We start from the raw sequence: 20,999 nt of genomic DNA on the forward strand, positions 1-20,999 counted from the left end.
AGGTTTAGTTTTGCCACAAACTAGTTAGGTAAAAATGAACAAGTGATCTATCCTTATGTGACATTAATATTTTATTCAAGTTTGCTTATAACTCCATTATGGTCATTTCAAAAAATTGCAACCTAACATTTATGAGAATTGTGTTTTTTTTCTCATTTCTCCTCCTTATTTTACCCATTTCTTCTGGCTCTAATCTAATTTACTTGGAGTTCCCTGAAGATGCTATACTTTTCCTTGCTATTGTTTATGCTGTGCCCTAGAACCCTCTCTTCCCTTTGATTAACTTGTGAACTCCTATTCATCCTTCATGTACCATTTTAACAGTCATAACTGAGAAGCTTTACTTAACTTGTCTCTACCTCCGACTCCTCTTAATAAAGCTCATTATTCCTTTTAAAGTCTTCTCATGTTACCTTGAACATCATATTTATCGTATTAATATAGGGCTCTTATTTGTTTATTGGACAGCTGCTTCCCTTAGAGGATATAGAGTTTAATCATCTTTTTGACTCTAGTACCTAGTGCTTTCTAGTACAAAGCTGGCATTCAGTAAGTGTTTAGTGCCTGATCAAATCTATGTATGTTTCTACTTTCCTTTCTATATTGTGAATTCCTACATGTACATCTTCATCATTTTTGCTTTTTTGAGAAATTCATCTCTTTCTACATTATAGCTCAATTTTAATGAAGGTTAAATTGAATACAAAATGAAAGAGTTAGAATGAGAAGACTTCATATGTCTTTTAAAGTGTCTCCAGAGTCTAAGTGCAATACTGACTTTGTATTTTTGTATTGTGCAGTTATTGTAATTGAACCTGATTTTAATAATAATATGTGACATTTAGAAGTTCTTTTTTTTTGCCATGGACTGCACTAAACACATTTTTGTAATTTTTGCAATTTTTACAACCTAAAATGGGCGTTTCCTAGTTACTTGCATTTTATAGAATAAAATACTGAGGTTGGACAAGGCAAAGTCACATGTTTAGTAAGGAATCTTGGATTCATATTTATTAGACTATTATATTAAAAATAATTTTGAGAGGAGAAAAACATTTAACCAGTGAATTTGAATTGCCAAGCACATGTCAACATTTAATGTAATATTCACAAAGACAATGAAAGCAGCATGCAGTAAATATTTTTGTCCCAGAAGTAAGATGGAAACAAGTTGTCTAGGGGTGTCCTAAGATAGAGTGACTTTGTAAAGCTTTGATAATGTGTCGCAACTTTGTGGCAGGGAAAGCAAACATACATATTTTATGTCATTGGTTCTGGGGCAGAGCTCATGCTAAGCAGAAAAGCTGACATAATTCTTGTTCTGTTGTTCGGCTGCCAAATCTTAGGCTAAAAAGAGGTAGTTACTGTTGAATGAATTAAGTCTTCCATGCTCCTAGGATTCTGGTTCTTCCAGGCTGAAAGTTAAGAAAAAGAGTGGGTTTTACCCATTGGCTGATGAAAATACTTGCTTACTTTGTCTCAGTGTCGGTTACAGCTCTGTGTGCAAACAGAACATCCAAACAGCAAGGAACTTTGTTCCAGCCTCATTATATAAGGAGGTTGCTTACACAGTCAGTTTGATTTGGTCACCAAATTCTAATCAATAAAATTTAGGCTGCAGTTGTTATTAGTGACACTATTGTCGTTAGCAACATAAGGACTCTTTTTAACCTAGAAATGTATAATTACGATGTTCTAGTCTGGATTTAACCACATGTCCTCCTACCACTTAAAGTTGACTCTGAGATGAGGACTTGATGCAGGATGCTATGGGTGGAATGTGTGTTTAACCCCAGCATTGATATGTTGAAACCCTAATCCTCAATGTGATGGCATTCCAAGGTGGGGCTTTTATGAGGTAATTAGCGTTAGATTAGGTCATGAGGGTGGGGTCCACTTGATGAGATTAATGAGCTTATAAAAAAGAGAGAGAGACATGACATCTCTCTCTCCTTCTGGCAAATGAGGATATGGCAAGAAGGCAGCCATCTGTAAACCAGGAAGAGGGCCTCCAAGAAGGACCTAACCATGCTGGCACCCTCATCTTGAACTTCTATCCTCTAGAACTGTGAGAATTAAATGTTTGCTGCCTAAGTCACCAGTCTGTGGTATTCTGTTAGAACACCCCAAACTGACTAAGCTTCAGGGAGTTTGTTTTGGAGGCAATTGCAGAAAGTGGAAGTGCAAGAATAAGGAAAGAGACAGACAAGAAAGGGAAGAAAACAACAACAAGTGTAAAGTACGTGTTAACGAGCTGGTTACTGCTTAGAATTGTCCCACGGGAGGACAAGGAAGCTGGGACGTTTATCCATAGATTTTATCCCCATTGGATGAGGATTACCTTGAGGGGCATAGACTCCCTCACATTTCTGGGTTGCACCTACATGTGGCTAAGCTACTTTCCCCAGCTTTTGAGAAAGCGATACAGTAGGACACCATGGACATTGGCAAAGAGGCATAGAGCTGCCCACCACATCAGTACTGAAATTAGGTGTGCAGAGGGGATATGTATGGCACAGTTCATCACAAATATCTGCTACAGGTAACAAAAAGGCTTTCCTAGAAATAATGGCTGAAATGATGAAATGAATTGTTCGTGCCCTACTAATTCTTTTATATATTTCTGTATGCTTTTTTGTGTGTTTTGGGAGATTACAACCACTTCAAGTCAAATTTAGTTTATGGTTGGCAGTAGTGCCAACCTCTCATCATTGAAAACTTTGCAAAATGCCAATTTCTGGACCATTTTGAAAAGACCCAAAAAAGAAAACTAAAACTTTAGTTTTCAAGATCATTAATGAATTACCTTTTACTAGACAGGTCAGTGAATGAGAATAGGTGATTATAAGGCTAGAAAATGACTTACATTTAATTAAATAGCATTCAGAATTTTTGATTTAAAAATCATTTTATTTCTAATTTGTCATTGCAGAGTATGTTTTTTTTTTTTGAGATGGAGTTTCGCTCTTGTTGCCCAGGCTGGAGTGCAGTGGTGCGATCTCGGCCTACTGCAGCCTCCCCCTCCCAGGTTCAAGCAATTCTCCTGCCTCAGCCTCTTGAGTAGCTGGGATTAGAGGTTGCCACCACCATGCGTGGCTAATCTTTGCAGAAAATTTGAAAAGCATAAATTAAAATATAAAGCAGGAAACTGTATCAATAACTTCCTACCCAGAAATAATCATGGTTACTATACTGATATAATCCTTCCCAGTCAAAAAATTTTATTATAGATGTGAGTAGGTGATTTTTTTAATAATAAATGCCAGTTCCCTATTGAGTGGCAGGTAAGGAAACTAATATTTATTGAATGCTTTTTATTTGCTAGGCATCAAATTGAGTGTTCTATACACCTTCCCTAATCCATCAGCCTCTGTACTGTTTGTTTTTAGGAAGCTACATTTTCAGCCCCAGAGGCCAGTCTACGTGCATTGGGTACTGCCTAGTGCCTGTCTCCAGTCATTGAAAGAGTGCTTTGTCTTCTACAGGCCCCAAGTAAGCAAGTCAGAAAGGTTAAGGGCAGCCTGGAAAATGCTGAGAAGTTTTTTATCTAATGGAAATGAAAATGGAATAGAGAGAGGGAGGAGGAAAGCAGGAAATGCATTAGAGTAAAGCAATGAAAAAGAAATTCTCTTACATTTGTTTTCCTTGCAGCACTATGTTATGTCTGTTTTTAGGTCTGCTTGTTCAAATGACTAAGCAGATTTTCCCAATTAAACCATCATTTACAACCCTGCTCATCCCAAATGTGTAAATAAGCTTCCTTTGAGTTTGTCTGACAGGCATTTGCTTTGCATCATCATTGGTGTTTTGACAACATAACCAGAGATGGAAACAATTCTGCCATACGCCCAAATTCTTCAAAACGCCTTTTTCCTTCCTTTATCTTTGATTCATTGGTGTAAATAAATAAAACCTGCCATACTGTGTCCTGTTTATCCTCTCTCTTTTCCTTTCCAATTCAAGAATTTAATTTGAAAATGGTTATTTTTAGCCCTGTTCTCAACTTGGTTGCTGAGAACAAGCCTATTCTCCATCCCACCATGCTGCTGATTGCAGATAATGCAGCTGGCTTCAGGGTGGCAGGCACGATCCGAAAATATTACAGATAAGATTGATGGAAAAGTGGGTTGCGGTTGATAGAGACCCCTCTGAGGCCTAGGAAGCCTCAGAGCTTGCTTTTTAGGGTGAAGTTTGCATCTCCATGGGTAGGGGGAAAAAGCAGCTATTATAAACTGTCCCTCCTAGGGTATTCTTGAGACTCAGGGGTGAGCTGAGCAGCCATGACTTAAGAAAATTGTTGACTCTAGGGTCAGAGAAAGGGCTATTTTTGAAACGATGTAGGAGAAAAGAGTCAGGAGGTGGACCAGATCCAGAGGTGGTTCAAGATGCAGCTTTCAGATAAAGTATAAGCTGGCCAAGGTGGGAGGATTAGCCTAGGCAACATAGCTAGACCCTGTCTCTACAATAAAATATATGTTAAAAAATTAAAATATAAACAGCACTTCAAATCTGATAACCTGTAGGCCACAAGTGGCCTGTAGACATGTTTTGTTTGGTTGCACAGTGTCTTTCTTTAAACAGGTATTTTTGTTGTTGTTATTAAATTATAAATTCAATATTCAATTATGTATTTAACATGAAATTGAATATTACATATTAATTAGATGATACATATTCAAATATGTATGTACACACTTACCATACACCAAGAACTGCTTTAAACTCTTCATAAATATCAAATAATTTATATCCCATAGTAGCCTTGAGAGTTAGGTTCCAACATTGTTCCCACTTTACAGATGAGGAAATAGAGGCAAAGAGGGGTTAAATAGTTGTGCCATGTCATATATCTTGTACATGATATTAAAATAGTGACAGATTTTTACATATAAAACTAAAAATCAATATTTCTGACTTCCCTTGAATATTTGGGAGTTCTGGTGAATACTGGGCTCTCAATCCTTAGGGCAACAAATATCCCTATTAGAAAGGACATGCATGCTCTAGTTTGTCAGATTCTTCACATATTCCTATTTGTGATCGGTTGACTTTAAACATTTCTATTATTTTTCCATAGTCCTGTAGGTATTTAAGAAAATAACATGTGGGATAGAGCCATAGTTTTCAAGTCAAGGAGGTAAGGCTTAGCAAAGAAAGGGATTGGAAAATGGCCATGGGAGATGGAGGAAGTCCTGAGAAACTGCTTAGAGTACAGTGGTCTCCAGTCCTGCCACCCACCTGGGAAGTGACTATAGTCACTTTTCTATTCAGCAATATGTAGTAGATGACTGAAACTGAGCTGAATGCAGAGGACACACCTCTGGGTGAAAGTCGAGCAAAACTTCAAGTCTCATGGAAGAAAGTGCTGGATAATCTATGCCCACTCTGTACATTACAAAGAGGAGGGAATGGTGGTCAGGCACAGTGGCTCACACCTGAAATCCCAGCATTTTGGGAAGCTCAGGCAGGTAGATCTCTTGAGCCCAAGAGTTCGCGATCAGCCTCGGCAACTTCAAAAAAATACAAAACTTAGCCAGGCGTGGTGGCGTGCGCTTGTGGTCCCAGCTACTTTGGAGGCTGAGGTGGGAGGATCGCTGGAGCCTGGGAAGTCTACACTGCTGTGAGCTGTGATCATGTCATTGCACTCCAGCCTGGTTGACAGAGTGAAACTCTGTTTAAAAAAAAAGAGGGGACGTTGAAAGTGGCCACTCTGAGATGGCGATGGCGACTTTTATTCTAAGGTCATAAGTAGAAGTTAGCCAGGTGGTGGAAGTTAGCCAGGTGGGGATAGGTCACCACTTATGGCCATGGAGATTATGCCCTGAAAACATAGCTTTCCTGACAGAGCATTAAGAATACAGAGCAGCAGTTGCAAATGCTGGAGAGAGCGCAGCAGGCAGAGGAAAGGAACAGAAGATGTGTGTTTGCTGAGAGGGACGTGGAACAGGTTGGGGAGGACACACTAGCTGCCTCTACTGGTTGAGGCATTGGCTTCTGAGTATCAATTTTTGTTTTTTAATGTGATGATTAAAAAAAAGTGTTTGCTTCATAGTTTTGCTGTAAAACTTACTTTAGGCAATATAGATAAAGTGCTTACAGGGAACATGATGCGTTGTAAACAACTCATCAATATGGCTATTAAACTTAGTATAAAAACTTGTACTAAGTTTTTATTTTATAGTTTTTGGTATTGATAATGATAATGATGAGATTGATAGTATTTAAAACATTATTGTTATTAGAAATTCCACTTTGTGCCATGAAAACAAAAAATTTATGAGTTTCCATAAATGCACCATATGAAGATCCCAGTAGTAGAGCCATGGATGAAATAATGTACAATAAAGTGTGACCCTTAGGTGATGGGACATTGGGAAGCAGCAGATAAAATGAAAAAGCAAACAAAACAGAACAACAGCAACAAAAATCCACTCAAAAATGCTTTGACAAGATTTCTTTCTGCTGTGGAAATATATTTTATATATTTTCATATGAACTAAACCATCCGGGTTCCAATTTCTCCATATCCATGACCTTTGTAATTGATTGGAGAAGTAAAGAGAGACAATTCAGGTTTGAAAAGGTGATGGATAGTTTCTTTCTCATATCCAAAGTTAAGCTAGACTCTGAAGTTCAAATCCTCATTATAATCCTCTTTATAGCACTTACAATTCAGAAACAACTTATTTGTTTGTGCAAATAGTCCAGCTCTGCATCGGTGTGCTTATCCTAAAGGAAAACGAAGTGAGAGCTTCCTGCTAGAACAGCCCCACAGTCCTGCCAGCAGTTGTCATCTGGATCTGTCATATTTTGCCTCTATTAACATCTGATGTCACTGATCTCACAAAAGATGGAGAACAGATGTCCTTCCCGCTGTTGTGTATTCTCTCACCCTCACTTTCTATCAGTTTTTCCTTCCAGAAGACCTAAGAGGACGATGAGCTACAGGAAACAAACCGAGTCTTATACACCTAAAATTGGGTTCAGGTGCCTTTGTTTCTTGCTTGCCCTCTCAAATAGTTGAAAGCTACAGGCTCAGCTAGGATGGCATGTTCCAATGTGGGAACTCAGGGGAAATTTCTGGCTTTTTCCTTTCTCTTCTCAGCATTCATTAGTCCCACTAATAACAGCTTCTGGAGACTCATTTAGGAAGCACAGCATCTCCTCTCTTGGACCAAGAGGTGACACACCTTCAGCTCAGGGGTGTGTGAGTGACCAGCCTGGCCATCAGTTGATCCAATCCCTGGTGCCACAGCATTTTCTTCAGGAATGGGCACATACCCTTGTTAATCCAATCAGAGCTAATACTTTGACTGTTACCGGGGAGATTGGAAGGAAGTTGTTGGCAGTCCTTTGTGCTGCTCTTATAGTTTAAAGATGAAAGACTGGAGCTTCCAGAGACCACATGGAGAGCTCCTGTTTGAGTATGAAACGTACACAGATGAAAGTGGAGCCAGGGCATGGGGAAAGAAAGAGAGGCAGAGAGATAGAGATAGAGATCCATAGACAGGTGGACAGATAGAGAGGGATAAGCTTAAAACCAACTCTCCTACTAGCCTTTTTCCGTTACATGATTGAACAATTCCCCTGTTTTACTTATGTCACTTTGAGTTGAATCTTCATTAATTTGCAATTCTAAGAGTTATGACTAATAAATGTGTGCTCACAGCCATCTGGGTCCCAAGCCAAGCCTCGCCTTGCCTCTGAAGTCAGTTTGTTAATTCAGAAGGAGGAAGACAAAGTGAGGAAGAGAGCTGTGAAGCCAGGTGACCCAGAAATAGAGACAGTCACAAACATTCAAGTAGAGGGGCTGTGCTAACTTGGAGTTGGTTCTGAGCCATCGGGTGTGACAAATGGTATGAAGTGTGAATTTAAAGAGATGAAGTAAAAGGTTGCAACTCTTGACAATGACACTTTGTGGCTGGAAAGCCCCCATATGACAGCTGAAGTCACACTTCCTGAGGTCATGTGAAAGATGATCAGCTTCCAGTTCTGCTCCTATCAAGCTGTGTATCCTAGTCTTCATTTCTCATGTTCTTAGAATGTTACCAATAAAAGCATTGGTATTTTAAAATATCAATATTTATTGGTATTTTATAAATACTGGTATACCAATATTTATAAATACTGGTATACCAATATTTATTTTTTATTAATACAAGCACATGAATCTCTCTCTTTGGCTTGGGGTAGAAGGAGCAGGATCACTGGCAGCGACAAAGTTAGGCACTTATACATTACTGTTTCTCAGGAGTGCTGTGATTTTAGGTGCTTTCAGGTACAGCCCTATGAAACTCCCATTTACAATGATGTTGCAAGATAGGGTAGCGTTTTGTAGATAATTTTAAGGGGCTTGGAGGAAGCTCACTTCTACACCCCATCATGTATTTTGACACAAGCCTCATGCCACCTCTTCTGCTTTCCCTTCTCAAGCTAAATAATGTAAGTTATTCCCAACAATCATCATATGATTTTTATTTCACCAAATTTCTTGAATGCAGTAACTAATCTTATTTAAAGGTGCACCCCCAGATTCTAGCACAGTTCCTAGCACATATCAATAACAGGTGTTTAATACATTTTTGGGATTGGGATTAATTTCCTCATTATATCATCTTTGTTTATGTGTATTTTTGGTCACTCTGATTCTCCTTCTGCAAGGTGCTGCTTTTTATTCCAAACTCCACTCAGTCCTTCCTTGTCTCTCTGCACTTCTCCTACAAGTAAAGAGAGAGAGTGAGTTCTGGTTTCCTATGAAAAGAGGAACTCAGTCATGGTGGCCAGAGCCAATTGATTCCTAATTAAACGAAGCATAGAATTGAGCTGGGATGCATTTGTTCTGATTCAAAAGCCACCTTTCCTCCCCGCCTGATTATTGTGTCTCTTTCAGTGTCAGCACAATGTGGGCAGGGAGGAACTCTCTCTGCTCTGCTCCACTCCACACAGAGATAAAGAGAGATATAAGCACAGAATGCTTTGTGATGAAGCGGAAGCCACTTGTTAAAGCAAGGGGAGAATCGACAATAATAGGAGACTGTCCAAATGGAAAGGATGGGATCACAGGCAGTCATTCTTTTAGTAGCAGAAACTTTTCACTCCCCAAGACGCAGGAAAGAAGCCAGCAGAGGTGATTAAGCCAGCGATTGGGATGAAGAGCAGTCAGAGATAGTCGGTGTGCAGAAACGACTCAGCAGGCTCGCTGAGCTGGAGCTCAACCTGTGGCTGTGTGAACCAACCCAGACACTTCATCACCGGGAATCTGCCAAGAACCAGGGCTTTAATTTATTTGTGGCAGTGGACACTGATCATCGGATATCCCGCTTAGACTCACTCATTCATGCCCTCCACAAGTATGTATGGAGCTCCCTCTACATGCCAGACTGCTTGTTAGATAGTAAGGATTCATAGGTAATTAAGTCTCTTTCACTAAAGGAGCTCCTGTTTTAGTGGGGGAAATTATAAATGACACCATAGTAAGCTCTCCACAACCACTAGCTGTTATTTCCATGTACTGGGGACCCAGGCAAGAATTCATTAGTGATTATTTCATTTGACACTAGGAAGTAAATTCTGTTTTTCTCTCTGCTTTACTGATGCGAAGAAACATGATCAGCATTGCCCAAAAATCAGTTGCAAAGCTAGGGTTTGGCGCCATGTATTTAAGAAGCGAGCACAAAGTACTGTAAGAACACAGGAGTGAATGTCTCACCTTTTTGGGGCGGGGGCCATTCAGAGAAGTGTTACCAAATAGGTATTCTTTGATTTGGGTCTTAAGGTATCATTAAAAGTTCACCTGGCAGACAAAGGGCATTTCACTATTTGTAATATGTGAGTTGGACTGACCATAAGAGGTATTTCTGGTTTCATTTGTGAAGCCCAGTGAAGCAATAACCTTCGTTGAAAAGTCTATTTTGATAACCTGGTTTCTATTTAGTTTTATGGCTTTAAGCAATATAATTTTGGCTTCATTGCGATGTTGTCATTTTACTGACTTTCATAGCAAGAGGTGAAGGGTTAAGAGAAGGTTAGAAGGGACAGTGGGTTTGTAAAGGGATATGGGGTCAACTCCCATAATCAGACACAGGATTTAGAGCAAGGATAGCAAAGCCATCATGGAAGTTGAGCCCACAGTGATGATCTCAAGCAGGTTTAGAGTGTGAATACCTGGCTTTATCATCCACCTGATATGGGATACATGAGTTTGTCCACTTGACTTAAAAGAGTTAGTTCCAGAAGACAGAAATGATGTAAGGTCATTTAATTTGCCTTGGTGTTGAGTCATTTAAATGGTCTCCTGAGCTCCATTTCTGCTCTTCTCAAATCAGTACTTCCACCAGTAACAAAATTAAAATTATAAAAAATAATTTTTGCAAGTTACTCCTTTGCTTAAAAATCCTGTAGTATTCAGAATAAAATTCCCAACCATCAGTAGAGCATATAAAGCTTCTGTTTGACTCTTCAGTTTTAGCTGTTTTGTAAGCTAGAGCCTCCCCTCTTCTCCATCCCCAATGCTAGGCCCCAGTCTTTTCACATCTTGGGATATTATTGCTCTCCCATGCTCACACATACCTCCTTCATCTAGCCAACTCCTCTTTCCCTAGGGATCTCATATTAAACATCCCCTTTTTAGGAGGGCCTCTCTGATCCCTTAAAAGACTGGGCAAAGGTTGCCTTGGCTCTATTTTCGTTTCTTTTTTTTTTCTTTTTGAGACGGAGTCTCACTCTGTCACCCCCGCTGGAGTGCAGTAGTGCAATCTCGGCTCACTGCAACCTCTGTCTCCCAGGTTCCAGCAATTGGCCTGTTTCAGCCTCCTGAGTAGCTGGGATTACAGGTGCGCACCACCGCATCTGGCTATTTTTGTATTTTTAGTAGAGACAGGGTATCACCATGTTGGCCAGGCTGGTCTCAAACTCCTGACCTCAAGTGATCTGCCTACCTCAGCCTCCCAAAGTGCTGGGATTACAGGCATTCCTTGCCTCTATTTTCCATAGAACCTGTTTTAACACTTATCACGCAGTCCTGGAGGTGACTGTGTGTGTCTCCTTTGCAGCCTGTGAGCACCGGAGCATTTTTGATCATTTTGAACAGGTGGTATTCAATACATATTCTATGACTAAATGAATGGGCAAATGAAAAGATGAGAACAACTTCATTTTAAGTTTTATGGAAAAATTTGTCCAGATTTCTAGAATGCAATTTTGGTTGTGTGTGTTATATAATAATATGTTTGGTTTGAGTTGTGTCAGGATATAGCTCCTTGCTTTTCAATCATCTTCCCCAATAGAATCACTGGGTAAAGAGGATCTTTACTGTGATAACAAATAAAAATGATAATTTTTAAAAATATAGAAGAGCCCCTTTTAATTTTTTATTTTGAAATAACTTCAAAATGACAGAAAAGTTGGAAGAATAATACAAAAAATTCCAGATATTGTTCACCCAGGTATTCCAAATGTTAACATTTTGTCACATTGGCTTTCTTTTTCTATATGTACATGGTTTTTCTTCGAAAACATTTGAAAATAATTCAAGCTACTTAAACAAATTTACAAGAAAAAAACAAACAACCCCATTAAAAAGTGGGCAAAGGACATGAACAGACACTTCTCAAAAGAAGACATACTTGCAGCCAACAATCATATGGAAAAAAGCCCAAAATCACTAATTATTAGAGAAATGCAAATCAAAACCACGGTGAGATACCATTTCACACCAGTCAGAATGGCTATTATCAAAAAGTCAAAATAAAAGATGCTGATGAGGTTGTGGAGAAAAAGGAATGCCTTTACACTGTTGGTGGGAGTGTAAATTAGTTCAACCATTGTGGAAGACAGTGTGGTGATTCCTCAAAGACCTAGACAGAAATACCATTTGACCTAGCAATCTCATTACTGAGTACATACCTAAAAGAATATAAACCATTCTATTATAAAGACACATGCATATGTATGTTCATTGCAGCACTATTCACAATAACAAAGACATGGAATCAACTTAAATGCCCATCACTGATAGACTGGATAAAGAAAATATGGTACATATATACCATGGAGTACTATGCAGCCACAAAAAAGAACAGAGGATGTCCTTTGTAGGGACATGGGTGGAGATGGAGGCCATTATTCTTAGCAAACTATTGCAGGAACAGAAAACCAAATACTGCATGTTCTCACTTTTAAGTGGGAGCTAAATGATGAGAACACATGGACACATAGAGGGGAACAACACACACTGGGGCCTACTGGAGGGCAGAGAATAGGAAGAAGGGGGAGAATCAGGAAAAATGACTAATGGATACTAGGCTCAATACCTAGGTGATGAAATAATCTGTACAACAAATCCATATGACACATGTTTATCTGTGTAACAAACCTGTACATCCTGCACATGTACTCCTGAACTTTTAAAATAAATGTTAAAAAATTTCCAGCTATGATGTCTCTTTAACCTCAAATACTGTGGTATGTATCTTTGAAAATAAAGACATTCTCTTACGTAAATAGAGCCCAATGATCAAAATCAGGAGATTAATATTGACACAATGCTGTTATCTAATCTGTAGATCCTATTTCAAGTCAAAGTTACTTAAGAAGGATTCAGTATTTAAAGAAGCATTTGGTCTGTCCTGTGTCTTCATGCTTAGCTAACTGAGACATCTTTGAATTGGAAGCTTGCCAGGATGGGATCAAGAGGCAAGAAAGGAGGGATTGAGATTTTCCTGTTAGGACACAAAGGACTGAGACAGGATGCAGCCAGGATCCTTTGTGAAAATGGTTGAAAAAGACAGAGTTAAAGATGGAGATGGAGGGAGAGAAAGAAGGAAGAGAAAGGGAGGGGAGAATGAGAATGAAATCTGAGTGAGACTTCAGATGTCCATGTGAGGACAGACACTTAGACCTACTCTGCTCTGTTCAGCTTCCAAAGTCCCTGGTCCCTCTTCCCTGGATTGTGAGAAAGCTATGCTACATGCCAGATTGGGCTTTTTGGTGAATAAACCAGTGTGTTTTTCACACACACTCACACCCCATTAGATGACCTTTAAAAGACATTCTTTTGAAGAAACTATGCAAAGTTTTGCCCTCTCCTGCTTATACTAGTTTGCCTTTTCAAATAATTCTCCTTTCCATGCTTTAATTTTACTTCTCTCCCAATAGATGACAGCTAAATGCAAATAAATATATTGGTTTTTCCAAACACAAACTGACCCTCTTTTCACAGTATACATATATTAAAAAGAAAAAGCAGGTTGAAAACACCTAATGAATTGAACCTGTTCCTTCCCATTCGATGTTTAGGAATGGCTGAAATTTAGCTATCCAGGGCCACTGTGTCAGGGGTTGCTGGGACCTGGTTGTTCTTCACTTCTCATTTTTCATCACAGTGATCATGCTATCTGCTTTTTGTCCGTTCTTATCAGACACACCACCGCAGACCACACTGGAAATGGGAAGCAGGCAGCCCTGTCTGGTTTGACATAGATAGCCTGAGGGCTGCACTCACCCTTACCTTCGCTGTATCAGTGAAAGATTTTTTTGGGCATGACTAGTCTAAGACCTGGAATATGAGAACAAGACATTGAGAAATTTGTGTTTTTATCCAGAGAGCAGTCATTTGTTTATGCATTCTACAATTATTCCCAATTCTCAGCAATGTGATCTTAATCTGTTTAGGAACAGAACACAATTAGCTGTAACCTAGATCTAACAGAGGTAAGTCTAACCTCTCAAAAAACAGAAGGATTTGGCAGCCAAAATTAGTAATAAGTCACAATCAGCATTTTGGTCTTTGATGATATTCCCTGGTTCAATGATTATACCTCTGTTCCAGCAGATAATATTGGGGCACTAATTAAATGAGATAATTTTTAGCTTAAAAAGATCTTAAAGATGGCATACTCCAATCTCTTCCTGATGTTTTCGCAAATGTGCCTCGGTTTACTCATCTGTGGCTGTCAGTCCTGAACTTATGGAGGAGTTTGGTGTTCAGTGGAAGGTGTCCACTTTAGCATGCATATGGGAATGATTATTTTCCGTAACCTTCCAAGCACAGAAGACATTCTAAATACAAGATGTCCTGTGAGTTAGAAGTAGAGATTATTGGCAAAGACAAAGAATGGCAATGGACTGGGAAATGGATCCAGAATCCTGATCTCCAGTAGTTCTCCACCTAGTTTAACTGTGAGGGTCATTGCTCAGATGACCTAGAGATGCTGAAATTCTCTTTTGCTTTGGGATCAAGACCACAAGGAGAGTTTTTATTATAACTCTTCTCTTCTGGTAATAATGAAAATGAAATATTAAGAGCTCTTCATTACAAGCCTTAGGGAAATAAGCAAATATGTTACAACTTTCTAAAATATGTCCTGATTAAATATCTCATTTCTCCACTTTCATAATTGGGAAATAATAGACCAACTGATTGTGCTAAATGGATTTCAGCAAGCCTCACTGTCTTGTTCCATCAGGAGGGAATACTTATTTCTCCATCGTGTCATCTTTTTTCTACAAACGATAACTCATTCCTACTATTCAAAGTAAATCTCTTAAAAAAAATCTAACAAAGCTCTATTTCTGGATTATATAAGAGTATTTATATATGTCTGTATAGATATAAACATGATCATAGGTCTGCATTGGCCCATACTGTTGAAAGCAATTTTTCTGGTTAAGGAGATCAAGGAACTTTTTTGTATTTTTTTGTTTTGTCTTTTTTGGTAAGATCAGTGCATTTTTATGAGCAAACACAAACAAACATCATAAAAAATTTAGTACTAATTCATGAATTGCTAACATAATGTTGTGGTTTGTTTTGAACTCCCAAATACCTCCTATACCTTGTATCTGGGAAGAGGAATTCAGTTAAATTCAACAAATAAGGATGGAGTATACACTATATGCCAAACATCGTGCTGAGATCTGGATGTATAAAGATGAGATAAGACTCTACAGGCAAGACTTTTGTGTGCTTATTTGTCTTATTGTTTCATGCAGTAATAGTAAAGATATAGATCAGGTTTTGGAGATATAGAAATCATCTTTATTTGGAACAATGAGGGAAGATCTCTCAGAATAGCCTGAACAGGTTTTTGAAGGATGAGTAAAAGTTTACTATCCAAAGATAGTGAAGGAAGTCATTCCAGAAGGTGGGAACAGTATGGGCAAAGCAAAGAAAGTTTAGTACTGCATCATGTGTAAGGGCAAATAACAGTATTTGTGGATTGTTGGAGTATAAAGGAGTGAGACAGCATGAGGGTTAATGATCAGTATGGCTCAGAATATGAAGATCCATGAAGATCAATTAAAAACTTGCCCTTTATCTTCTAGGAAATTGGCAACTGATGAAGGGAAGTGTATCAGTCCATTTTCATGCTGCTGATAAAGACACACCCGAGACTGGGAAGAAAAAGAGGTTTAATGGATTTACACTTCGACATGGCTGGGGAGGCCTCACAATCATGGTAGAAGGCAAGGAGGAGCAAGTCACGTCTTAGGTGGATGGTGGTGGGCAAAGAGAGAGAGCCTGTGCAGGGGAACTCCTCTTTTTAAAAGTATCAGATCTCGTGAGATTTATTCACTATTATGACAACAGCAGAAGACAGACCTGCCCCCATGATTCAATTACCTCCCACTGAGTGCCTCCCTCAACATGTGGGAATTACGAGTTATACTTCAAGATGATTTGGGTGGGGACACACAGCCAAACCATATCAGGGAGCAGGAAAAAGAAACAAAAACAGCAACTAATAACTCCCAAGACCACAGCTTCGCTCCTGTCTAGAGCTTTGCTACTTAGCCACAGGAACATGGGTGATCATACCTCAACAGAAGTCTGCCAGCATTCATTACGACCAATGCTTAATCTCATCTGACAATATCAATGTCAAAATCAGAGCTTGGAGCTGGCGGTGTTTCAGCAGAGGAGTCTTTGGAGCTTCCACGAACTGGTTCAATAAACAATCTTGCTGTGAAACACAGAGCTTGGTATTTAGAAGGGTTTTAGCTGGCATATCCACAAAGCTGCAGCATCCTGTCCACTGCTAATTCCACTGTGAAATGTTGAAATACAGCTCTTAGCTCTGAGAAAGCATGTAGGCTTCTATTTGCATGCAAATCATTGCCATTCATGTGTGAACTACAGCAGGTAACAGCTCTGCCAGATGGAATAATTTGGGGTAAGGCCATCCTCTTTGTTAAAGGCCACAGGTATCCATGCATGCTGCAGTGTAGCTCATTCCTACTTTCCACGTCACCCCCTGCGGAATAATCATTTTAATGATGGGCCTCAAGGAAAGGAAACACCATTCTACCCTGTCATCATTTAGTAAACAAAATGGTGCCAATTAGTGTAATGCTGACCTAATGTAATATTTGATGCAATTAGTAAATTGAGAGGGATAAAAAGGAACATGGTAAATTGATAGATCAAGAAAACTCCCTTGGATTTTGAAAGAGTACAGATTGCATGCATGTTTCAAGGAAAACCACTGTGGTCTCACCCCAGGTGGCAGTGCCTTGTAGTGGTTAGGAGTATGTGTCTCTAGAATCAGAATGCTTGTGTCTCAATCACAGCTCTACCTCTTACTAGCCAGAAGACTTTGAATAAAACTCACACTTCTAAGTGTCAACTTCATCATCTGTAAAGTGAAGATAGTAGTAGATAATTGGACTTAATCCTCTCCTGGTCATATGAGGTAGGTCTGATTTAAGTAGTTTAGCAGCCTGCCTGATACATGTAAAGCTTAACAATAATAATCATAATTACAATGAATAAAATAGCCATAGAAGCTAGTTGCATTAAATTTATTTGTAATAAATGTAGTAGCTAATGCTGTACTTGATCAATTCACAGAGCTGATTTCTCCAATAAATAGGAAGCTCCTAAGTATAGAGACCATGTCTTCTCTTCTTCTCTTCTTGTCATCAGTGGTTTGCTCACCATCTAACACTTAGGATGTGTTCAACAAATGGTTATTAAATGCACAGGTTTTAAAATTAGTAGCATTTTTTGTGTTATTTATTCCTTTACCTCCTCCTTCTTCATATCTCTTTCTCCTCTGTCGTCATCATCATCATCATCATCATTTTTTATCCTCTCTGTTTCCAAAGACATGGGGATAAGATTTGTCCCAGCAGGATTCATGCTGGTTACATGGAAAGCAACACTGTTGATATTCAAATGTCCCCTAAGGCTACCTACCTCCTTATGAATCTTTGGTATCTTTCATTTGAATCTCCAGGCATACTCTTTATCTTTTCCCAAGCCTGCTCTATGCATTAATTTTATGGACTCCATTAATTAGTTTGCTTATCTTTTAGTTTCCTGTTGGATTAAGCCAGTGAGAACCCAGAAGGGTAAGGAGAGAGGGCAGGTTTCTGTCTTCTGGGTCTAACTGTTTGCCTTTGTTTTTCTCTCTGTGGCTAAAGCTTCCACTAGGCAACTTTCTCTTATAGCTTTAGTGTTCCTCTTTGGATTCTGGTATGTACTTCTTTTCCTTGCCATTCCCTTATTGGTTTTCCATCACCCTGCCCACTCTTTAGTAAATGTCCCTTTCATTAGTTTCTCCCCCAGGTTGCTCACCTTGAGTATGTCATCTGTTGCCCATCAGGACCTTGACTGATACAGGGTTCTAGAGCATATAAACTTCAACGGTCTGCCACCAAGTCTGTGTGATCTCTAGTTCCCACTTGCCACGTGGCAGGACCTTAGCAGCAGAAAGGGACGTTTTCTTGCCTTTACAGTGATCACTAAGTGACGAGAAGAAGAGCAGGTGTCTCCTACATAATTGCTGCAGAACCGTTGTTTCTCAGGTCCAGCTGTTTTTGTCTCTTTTATGCTATCTGTCTCCAAATCTCTGATATGTTGCTAATATACTGCTTAGGCCACCTATGAGATATCCATGAGGTCCATTATGGTGGATAATTAGATTTTAGGGTCAGAAACCCTGAAATCAAAGCCTTTCCCAAATTGCCTATCAGTCAGAACTCAAAAGGATTCTAGGACTCATTTAAAAATTCAACTTTTTTTTTTTTTTGCCATGGAGACAGGGAGGAGTTGCTCAACTAACATATTGGCAACTACAGACAGCTCTTTTGTCATCTGTTGGATAAGAGAGACACTTAATCAAACACCTAAAACAAAACATGCTTGTTATTTACAAAGAGATATGTAAAAGCAAATATCAAATGTTTGCACAAACTTTTTATAAAAGGACCACAACTTGAGAACCCCAGAATAATGTCCAGAGATGCCTGTGACTTCCATTTGAAACCATACTCACTTAAGAAAACTAGAACTTTATCCTATGAAAATTTATTTGAATGGAGACTCATCCACCCAAGAGAAAGCTTCTGTTTTAAAACTGGTAAATTTTATTTGTAGGTTATCAGCAAAATAAAAACATAACATTGAAATAGGAGTCTCAGAGACAGTATGGGTTCCTGAATATACATTCTTATATCACAGTTTGGGAAATACTTACATAAATAAACTATAGTGATACAAGAGAAATTCATCCCATTTGAAGATTCAGAAAGAAGGTGACGTTTAATTTGAGTCTCTTAAGGATGAGGGGAGATGGTGAAGGGATAAATATGGTGAGAAGAGGCAACAGCAGTTGCTCATAACAGCAACCGTTTTTTGAGAATATATGAAGTGTCATGGCAATAACTTATCTGCCTGCCCATATTTGAGGGCATGGCATATTTTAGAAAGTGTGGAAAGTCCAGTATGGCTGGGCTGTATTGTGCATTATTGGAAAGCCACTGGAGAGGAGGATGAAGTAAGAGATTAACTTTGAAGGCGCTTGAATGTAAAGGAGTTAGGACCAGTCTAAGTCAGTGTTTTTCAAGCTCATTCTGTCTCTCTCTTGCAGTGAAACCTTTTATTGAAAAAGTTTCATTCAGAAGACAAATGTGTAACAAAGAAAATGGGGTTCACCTCCAGTGGAAGATGCGGAGATGGGCAGGAGCTTCCTAGAGTTTAACAAGCACAGTCTGAAAGCCTGCTCTGGGTAGTGGGAAATCACCAGATTTGTGTTTAGGAAAGATTACCACAGCTCCATGGAGAAAGAAAGAAGACCAAATTGTCTAGTGCAGTAATAGAAGGGAGAGGTGATGAGGGCTGGCATGAAAGCTACAATGGCTGGCTGCGGTGGCTCACACCTGTACTCCTAGTACTTTGGGAGGCCAGGGTGGGAGGATTGCTTGAGCTTAGGAGTTCAAGACCAGCTTGGGCAACATAATAAGACCTCATCTCTACAAAAAATAAAAAAATTAGTCGGACATGATGGTGCACTAATTTTCCTGGCGAGGAAGGCGCTGACAGATTTACATCCTGATGAGGAAGGCACCAGCTACTCAGAGGTTTCAGCTACTCGAGAGACCGAGGTGGGAGGATCGCTTGAGCCTGGGAGGTGGAGGCTGCAGTGAGCTGTGATCATGCTACTGCACTCCAGCCTGGGTGACAGAACCGAGATCCTGCCTCAGGAAAAAAAAAAAAAAAAAAAAAAAGTTATGATGATGAAAATAAAGAGGGACAGATGCATAGTCAGGCCTGAGGTAGAATCAGTATGATAATATGATATTGTGACTTCTTAACTAACAGGTGTAAGGGAAGTAGGAGCACCAAGAATGTCTGGGGCTTTCTAATAGGCTTAGATTGATTAGGAAGTTCTAGGCATCACTAGGAAACAAACCAAAGAAGACTGCCTCCCTTGTTTCAGAGCATTGGTCTATCATGCTGGACATAGAGAGGGCAGTCCTCAAAAAGGCACTTGGGAAGAGAAGCAGAACAACCTGTTTCTGGAATAACATCTGGAATAGAACGGGGTCCCATTTCCCCATTAACCAAGAATAAATCCCAAAAACAAGAACTCAGGATGGAGCGCTCTGAAATCCCCATGGTTTGGAAAGGGTGTGGAGGACATGCTCAAGTTTACTGTATTTAGTTTAGGTGGTGAAAGAAGATCTCTTAGTAGATGACATCTGGGGGAAAAATCTGAACTAAGTAAGGGAGGAAGCCAACCTGATTCAGAAAAATCACATTCCAGGTAGAGAAAAAGGCAAGCATAAAGGCTCTACTCCTGCATATTTCAGGAGCAGCAGGAAAGCAAGTGTACCTACAATGGAGTTTCCAGGAACCTGCAGGTAGTCTAGGTGGAGGCAACAAAGGTGATAAGTGTGATAACTAGGCAGAGGTCAAATCATACAAAACCCTGAAGGCCAGGGGCAAGGAATAGGTAATACGGTAAACTTGGTATTTGGTAAATTTGGGTTTTGTGTAAGGTGACTTTGGAAAAGGACAGGCATAGTTTGAAACATGAAGGATCAATTTTAGAGTGAATGACAAAAAAGATATGACTTCCCCAAACTGGTGTACAGATTCAGGAATTTACCACAGCCCACGTATATCAACTGAAAAAGATTCAGGAGGTTAATGGACACCAGATAGTTAAGGGGATTTACTAAAGGAACAAAAAATATATCACCATAATCTGTTCTCCCAGAGACACCAAACATACACATATTGCTTGTCTTCGATAGTATAGGCAGCTCCCTTATAAACCACCTCTTCAGAGTGTCTTAGCAGCACGTTCCCTCAACTAATTGGCGTTCCTCTCATCTAACACATCAGCAAAATCTATTGGCTCTATCTTCAAAATGTCTTCTGAGTCTATAGGCTAGTTTCGTTTCTTTTCTTTCTGTTTTTTTTTTTGAGATGGAGACTCACTCTGTCACCCAGGCTAGAGTGCAGTGGCGTGATCTCAGCTCACTGCAACCTCTGCCTCCCTGGGTTCAAGCGATTCTTGTGCCTCAGCCTCCTGAGTGGCTGGGATTACAGGCACTTGCCACCTCGCCTATAATTTTTTTTTTTTTTTTGGTATTTTTAGTAGAGACGGGGGTCTCACTATGTTTGTCAGGCTGGTCTTGAACTCCTGACCTCAAGTTATCTGCCCACTTCGGCCTCCCAAAGAGCTGAGATTACAGGTGTGAGCCACCGC

At 39.6% G+C, this 20,999-nt stretch overlaps 1 long non-coding RNA gene across 1 annotated transcript in view; it reads right to left on the minus strand.

The window, feature by feature from the left end:
• Positions 1-1,068: 1,068 nt before the first annotated feature.
• Positions 1,069-20,999, minus strand: part of LOC134757513 (uncharacterized) — a 32,228-nt gene continuing 12,297 nt past the window's right edge. Inside the window, exon 3 of the long non-coding RNA XR_010131578.1 lies at positions 1,069-1,415. This is a non-coding gene — a long non-coding RNA (uncharacterized lncRNA). The remainder of the gene's footprint in view (positions 1,416-20,999) is intronic.

The sequence above is a fragment of the Gorilla gorilla genome, chromosome 18 (assembly GCF_029281585.2).
Source record: "Gorilla gorilla gorilla isolate KB3781 chromosome 18, NHGRI_mGorGor1-v2.1_pri, whole genome shotgun sequence".
NCBI classification, from domain to species: domain Eukaryota; kingdom Metazoa; phylum Chordata; class Mammalia; order Primates; family Hominidae; genus Gorilla; species Gorilla gorilla.